We start from the raw sequence: 7,898 nt of genomic DNA, 5'->3' as shown, positions 1-7,898 counted from the left end.
AGGAAGGAAGGAAGGAAGGAAGGAAGGAAGGAAGGAAGGAAGGAAGGAAGGAAGGAAGGAAGGAAGGAAGGAAGAAAGGGGAGAGAATTCTTACTCTTACTTTGGAGTGTGTTTAAAAGGACAGGGCTGGAGAGATGGCTCAGCAGGTAAGAGCACCTACTGCCCTCATAGAAGACTCAACTTCAATTGCCAGAATCCACAATCAGGATTAACTCCAGCCCCAGGGGATTTGATTCTTTTGACTTCCACAGGCAATGCACTCACATATGTATCTATGTCAGACAGACAGACACACACACACACACACACACAAATAAAAATAAAATATTTAAAGTAATGAGTAAAAGACAGAGGGTTAATAAACGACCCAGCAATTAAAAGCACTTACATGCTGCCCTAACAGCCAGAGCTCATATGAAAAGACCATATGTGACAGCTACTTGTGCAATCCCAGAATTTCTACATCAGGGTGGAAGACAGAGATGAGAAAGACACCTAAAAGGGTTGTCTGCAGCACAGCACAACCCCACAAGTAGCAAGAGGAGTCCTGACTCCTGAAAGTTGGCCTCTGACCTTCACCCGTGCACTGTGGGATATGCTTGCTCATACTCACAAAACAAAGATAAATCTTAAAAGAAAAGAAAGGAGAAAGAAAAAGAAAATCAGATGTTTGCTTGATCTCAAACACCCAGAGCTTCAAAGACTCATCTTCTGAGAAAAAAAAAACAAACATGAAATACAGATAGGCTTATCATCTCTCTGGCCCTGCTATCCACGCCTTCCACCCCCTCAGGGCAGACTTCATAGGCATTCCGGCACATGAGGCTGCTTTATTGTAAAGCACCCATCTTTGAACTTTGAAAAACAAATACTTAAGGACTTATCAGCAATGTCGTTGGGGTCCACCATCAGAAGGAGTCTTCACTAAAAATTTCCAAGATAAGGAGTCTTTATTCTCTCTGCAGCCTGCATGAAATGTGCATCTCACATCCAAGCAGGATGGGTATCCGAGCTCTTATTTCCAGCCACAAATTGATAAACCATTCGCATTCCAGACGAGACCACTAACTAACCTCAGTCTGGAGGAATGACGGTGTAGGGGGGTGGAGTGGGAGAGGGACAGAAGGAAGAGAAACCATCTTTGTCCCAGCTCCCAGACAGGGTGTGGAAGCCACCTGGCAGAGAGCACAACACTGAGACAGAGGGAGTCTGGGTCCCCTCATTCATCAGCCCAGAGTTCCGTAGCAAAATGGCACAGAGTGGGTGACTTGAACAACAGAAGCTGATTTTCCCCCCCACCATGCTATAAGCTGAAAGTCAACGCTAGAGGTGCCTGCAGACTTTGGCTCCTGGTGAGGACTTTCTTCCAGGCTTGCAGATGGTTGGCTATCATTTAACTATGTTCTCACTTGCTGGAAGGAAGAAAGCAAAAGGAAGAAAGGGAGAAAAAAGGGAAGGAAGAGAATCCAGAAAAAAAAAAATCAAGAATTGATCTGGGGGAGGGAGGTTGGAGTGATGATGGCTCAGTGGTTAAAAGCACTGGCTGTAGCTCCAGCTGTAGGGGATCTGAAAACCTCTTCTGTACTCCAAAGATACTGCACACACATCCACATTACAACAAACACATACACACAGAATTAAAAGTAAATAAATATTTTAAAAAGTACTGACCTGAGTTGGGCATGGTGGCGCACATCTGTAATCCCAGCACTCAGGAAGGCAGAGACAGGCAGATAGATCTCTGTGAGTTCACGGCCAGCCTGCTTTACATAGTGAGTCCAGGACAGCCAAGGATACACAGAGAAATCTTGTCTTGAAAAAAAAAAAAAAAAAGTACTGATCTGGTATCTTTTCCTGCTCTTAAGAAAGTCCCAGTGTGCCCACTCTATGACCATCTTAAACTTTGGTTCCTTTTCAAGAGTTCTCTCTGCAGATGCCACTTTGCAGTCAACACTCCATGTCCAAACTTTGAGGAAGAGGACCAAGTGCATTAACAGTCTCTGACAGCATGGAACCTTCCTCTGCCACAAGCGAGCCGGGATGATAGAATTTAGCCTCCCCAGATACAGTGCCAGCTGCACCACTAGACTAGAGTCTGCCTCCTTAACCCACACAGGCTCACACTCTGTCTCTCACTCTGAAATCCACAGTTCTGTGTTACATGACACACAACCTGCAGAAGACCAAGGGAGGAGGCGCCATCCCTACCCCTCTCTGAACAGAGGAAGGTAGACCACAACAGCTGGGCTGAATCGCTTGTCAGCATCAGAGAACAAGACTTACTGAAGAATTCCTCACTCATGGTGACAGAGTGAGTCGTGACTAAGGCCATCTGAGAGGAGGTGCTGAAAGAGCTGTTCTTATAGGCCACAGGAACCAAGAGTTAAATATACATGTATGTGATTATATTTATATGTATATGTACGTGTGTGTATATATCTTTATGTTCGCATGTGTATAGGTATATATGTGTATGCATATAACTGAGTACATTTGTCTACATGGATGTATATGTGTGTATAAGTGTGTATCTGCTTATGTATATATATGTATACATGTATCTATATGTGTATATGTGTGAGTTTACATATGTATTTATTTGTGTGTATGTGTGTATTTGTGTATGTATATATGTACGTATGTGCCTGTATATGTGTGGATGTATATATGCATATATGTATGTGTATGTATATATATGCATGTGGACATGTGAGTGTAAATCTGGATTTACATGTATATCTATATATGTGTGTGCATATGTATATGTATCTGTACATGCGCTTATATATGTTTGGGTGTATGTGTGTACATGTGTATATGTGTATGTGTATGCATGTGTATATGTGTATGTGCATGATTGCGCACATGTGTATGTGTGTGTGTATGTATGTATGTATGTATATGCACATGTGTGTGTATATGTGTTGTGTGATGCTATTCCTGGGGAGATGTGACAAATGTCTGCTCACCCCAGATAGGGAGCCAAGGGTAGACCAAAGTAGGGACACCACCAAAGCCCCATTTGGTGAATCAATGAGTTGTACTGCGGTTACTCACAGAAGTGTGAGGGAGGGGTTAGTTGCAGAAGCAGCAATGACTCAAGAACAGCTGCACCATCAAAGTCCACCCCAGGATAAGGACAGCGCATTACAGATGGGAGCCTGGAACTTACTGCCCAGCCTTCAGGCAGCTCAGCAAGTTGGACAGTGCCCCTTCTGGGTAGCTGCACTCGTCTCTGCTTCTTCCAGGCAGCGCTCAGCTGGCCTGAGAATGTCTCTCAGCAGTCTTCACTGCTCATACATGCTTGGGGAGGGAGGGGCTTGGTGAACCTAGTCATTTTCAGTGACTTCTTGACTCTTTTTAGTTGTTTCCTTCCTGGGCTGAACAAGCTTCCCACAGAATAGTGTTTTACTTCCCCTTAGACCATTTGGTGTCTTAACGCATTTACCTCCAAGATGGAAGCTTTTAACCTTGGAGGAAACTCTTACACAATACTCTATGTGTATATGTGTGTGTTTGTGTGTGTGTGTGTGTGTGTGTGTGTGTGTGTGTGTAACAGGAAAGCAATAGGGAGACCAGATGAGAGGAAAATTGTACTGGCAGAAGAGGGCTAACTAAGGCAGGCAGGAAGGGTAACCAGAGAGTATGAGCCAAGTACAAGGACATGTATTGAAACGCTGTAATGAAATCGATAATTGTTCACTGATTCAAAAATAACAATAAAAAAGAAGGCCCCAGGCGCCATTCTTGATACGAGAATCCCATGGACCTTGGATTTCGTGTCTATTTGTTTTTGTTGTGTCTCTCAGTTATGAAGCCCCAGGGTTCTCTGCCCACAGAACGTCAGCTGGACTCCATCTCTGACTTCAGAAAACCTGTGCCTATGTCCTAAGCCCACCATAGTGGGTGGGATCCTTTGCCGCAGGAAAGCTGGCAGGCAGCCGGGCTGTCTCAGGCAATACTCTCCCTCACCCCAGCGCCCGCCCCTCCTTCCGTCAAAGAGGCTTCTCAGAATCGCACCGTGAAGGTGGAGCTGTCGCTTTCACGGGTGACCAACTTTACCCATGAGCGTGATGATCGAGCAACAGCATTCCTGTCACCAACAGGTCTGCAGCTGCCGCCGCCTGCAGGGCGGTCAGCTCTGTCCCTTGCTGCCCGCCCGCCCGCCTGCCAGCAGAGGCCCAGGCCGGTCACAGGCAGTTTGACAGACACACAGCGGCCAACACAGCTGTTGAGGGGGATTAGCTGTAGGGAAAACTGATCCGCTGACACATGCTTTAGGTATGTCCGCCCCTGGGAAACGTGAGCTTCAAGGTTTGCACTATAGAACTTGTTTGTTTCAAAAGATGAGGAACATGTTTGTTGTCTGTGTCTCCAGAGAAATCACGTTGACAGCTCTGGATATACCCAAGGAGACAGAGTACAGAAAAACCAATTACATGTAGGCTGCGCTCATAATCAACAAATGCTGGTTTGGGAATTGCTCTGTGAAGATTCCTCTCTCAGCAGCCTGCTCAAAATGTATGTCTGGTGACTTCTGAGATGTCACAGTCATCACCCACAATTACTATGTAATAAAAATACTTCCCCAAAGGAAGGTATCCGCGAGCACTGCTCCTCACGGGACGAAGCTCAGCCGCAGGAGCCCAAGATGTAATCACAAGTTTATCAATATTTCATTTTCTTTGCACAAAGCTGATAAGCATTCATAGCCCCGAGTGTGATAGGAATTTAGCAAGATTTACATCTTTCAACTTTCTTTCTAGAAGACAGTGAGGTTTTTGTTACTAGGGAATACAGGCCAGCACGTGGCTCAGAGGTAAAAATGCTTGCCATACAAGCCAGTGACCTGAGTTTGATCCCTGGGTTCCATGGTGGAAGGAGAGAACTGACTCCTCAAAACGGTCCTTTGTGGCCTTCTACTGGAATGTGGTCTACTTACCAGGGCTACCCTTTTAGAGAAAACTGACTCTCCCTCTCCCAGTAATTATTAATTGCCAATAGCTCTTCAGCTAGGAGTAAGACTCCATGATCGTGTGTCCCCTCTCCAAGAGTATTTGGGCAGTATAAAATGGATTGGATAGATTTAAAAAAAAAAAAAAAAGAAAGAAAGAAAAAGAAAGCCACAAAGTTGGGCGGGCAGGAAAGGAGGGCTGGACCTGGAAGGAACTGGGTGGAGAAGGTGGTATGATCAAAGCGTGTTGTGCAAAATACCCCCCCCCCATAGTAAAAATACATATTAAAGACAAAGCAAAAAATTGTTCTCTGATCTCTTCATGCTCTCCATGGCACATGTGCACTCACAGGCAGACAGACACACACACACTGTACATAAACACACAGAAATAAAATAAATAAGTAAGTAAAAAGAAGACTGGCAACATGGCTCAGCAGTAAAGGAACTTGCCACCAAGCCTGACAACCTGAATTGTATCTTCAGTACTTACATGGTGAGTGGAAAGAGAGAATTAACTCCTAAAATTAATTCTCTGACCACTATACATTTACCACAGCACACATATACACAAATAAGTAAACATAATTTTAAAAAAAATCTTAAAATGGGGGCTGGAGATATGACTTGGTAGTTGAGAGCATTGGCTACCTCTGTTCCAGAGGACCTAGGTCCAGTTTCTACCACCCACTACTACCTGTCAGTTTAGTCCAAGGGACTTGATACCTCTTCCAGCCTCCATAAGCACCAGGCACACACATAATGCACAGACACACGTGCACACAAAATACCCATACATAAAATTAAAAAAATTTAAGTTAATTTAAAAATAGGAAAATAAGGTGGTCGTATCCGTGATTTAGAAAGATGTCTTTGGTGTCAATCTCTGAGGTGGAGGACATTGCCATCGAAGTTTAAGGACACACCAGAGGATAGAAAATAGCCAAATGCATCTCTCTTATAACTAGTAATCAACTATGAGTATCAATAACAATAATCTAAACCATATACACCCCACACTGCTGTTGTTCTCTCTCTCTCTCTCTCTCTCTCTCTCTCTCTCCAATTTAGCTAGATTGAGCAGCCATCCAGCCTTAACAACAGGATAAAATTCCATCCACAAGTATTTTAGCACCCATCCCTTAGAGATAAAGGTCTTGTATAGAGCTGTTTTTTAGGCCAGGCAGTTCACAGTCAGAAAGTGGTCACTCTGCTAACGTTTGTATCAACAAGAGCAGAGACTGCAGCTACACTCAGGAGGGTCTGTCTACTGTTCGGACACCAGATAGTCTTCAATCTTGTTCTGAGAACATTCCCAGAAACAGAGTGCTGGGGAAATGCCCCTCTCAGTGGGTAAAGCACCTGTTGTCCAAGTACGAGGACCTGAGTTTGGATCCTCAGAACTCACATAGAAGTCTGGCATGGTGGCTCTTGCCTATAGCTCTAGCACTGAGGAGACAGAGACAGGCTCAGTGGCCAGCCAGCCTAGACAAATCCATGCACCTCTGGTTCAGTGAGACACCACCTCCAAAATAAAATAGTACAAAGAAGGAAGGGAGAGAAGAAGGGGAAAAGGAAAGAATGAAATTTCAAATTTTAAAATATTTGGGGAACTGGAGAGATGGCTCAGCTGTTTAGAGCACTGGCTGCTCTTCCAGAGGACCCAGGTTCAATTTCCAGCTCCCACATGGCAGCTCACAACTGTCTGTACCTCCAGTTCTGTGGATCTGACACCCTCACCCAGACATGTAGTCAAACTCCAATGCACGTCAAGTTAAAAAAATATTCGGGCTGTTAAGATGGCTAAGAGATAAGAGGACTTGAGTCAGTCTCCAGGAACCAACATGGTAGAAGGAGATAACCAATGCCTACGTGTTGTTCTCTGACCTCACATGGTCAACACATACCACCCCCATACACACTAAATATATAAACAGAGAAAAAATTAAGTCTCTAGCTGAGAATCTAGATTGATGAGTGCTAAGGGAGAGAGAGTCTGTTTTCTTTGGGGATGCCTTCTCTGAGAAGCTGTAGATTCTCCAGTAGATGGCCCTACACCCATGCTCCTACAGACAACACTAAGTGCACTCAGTGTGTTTAAATGAGAAAAGGAACATATGAAATTGGGAGGGAAAAGTAGAGGTGGGGTAGGTCAATCCTCAGCACTGAGTAAACAAGGATTCTTACTGCACATATATAATCTCAGTATTTGGGAAATGCAGACAAAAAGATGCAGAGGTGAGGCACATCCTTGGCTACATAGTGAGTCTCTGGCCAGTCTACTCTAAGGGACAAACTTGGGTCTTACACAAGCAAAGCAAACCCTTTACTGATGAAGCCATCTCTCTGGCCCTGAAACAACTAATTTGTAAAATTGGTTCCTCAATTTCTCAATCTGGGGGGGAAAAAAAGACATATTGATGGTTCCAGATGCCCTGGAGCTGGAGTTACAGGCTGTTGTGAACCGCTGACATGGATGCTGGGAACTGTTCTCGGGTCCTCTATACGAGCAGCAAGCACCCTTAAACACAGAGCCATCTCTCTAGCTCTCATTTTTTTTTTAACTTAACATATGAAATAATAGATTTTAAGTAGTGGCTCATGCCTGTAATTTCTGAGCTCAGGATGCTGAAGCAAGGAAGATCATTATAGGTTAAAGGGCAGTTTGGGTTATGTAGCTCAGGACAATCTGGGCTGAAAGGTGAGATCATATTTTTAAAAAAAAAAGAATTAAGTAAATAAAAGAATAGGTTTCAGCCAATTGGTGAGTAGCACATTTCATTAATCCCAGCACTTGGGAGGCAAAGGCAGGTAATTTTCTGAGTTTGAGGTCAGCCTGGTTTACAGAGTTCCAGGACATCCAGGGCTACACAGAGAAACCCTGTATAGAACAACAAAAAGAAAGAAAGAAAGAAAGAAAGAAAGAAAGAAAGAAAGAAAGAAA

General features: G+C 44.1%; 1 protein-coding gene across 9 annotated transcripts in view; it reads left to right on the top strand.

Moving 5' to 3' along the window:
• The window catches only part of Usp29 (ubiquitin specific peptidase 29), a 215,687-nt gene that overhangs the window by 170,569 nt on the left and 37,220 nt on the right, over nt 1–7,898 (top strand). For 2 of the 9 annotated variants that reach the window (XR_008721807.1, XR_008721805.1), the window contains one exon: nt 2,151–3,758. The exons of the other annotated variants lie outside the window; for them this stretch is intronic. The gene's annotated coding sequence lies outside the window, so the exon portion shown is untranslated. Of the gene's footprint in view, nt 1–2,150; nt 3,759–7,898 lie in introns of those variants that run through there. 9 annotated transcript variants of the gene reach the window in all.

This window comes from Psammomys obesus, unplaced genomic scaffold (assembly GCF_907164565.1).
Source record: "Psammomys obesus unplaced genomic scaffold, mPsaObe1.curated_primary_1811, whole genome shotgun sequence".
Taxonomy (NCBI): Eukaryota; Metazoa; Chordata; class Mammalia; order Rodentia; family Muridae; genus Psammomys; species Psammomys obesus.
The sequence above is the reverse complement of the archived record's forward strand: the minus strand, read 5'-3'. Positions and strand labels throughout refer to the sequence as shown.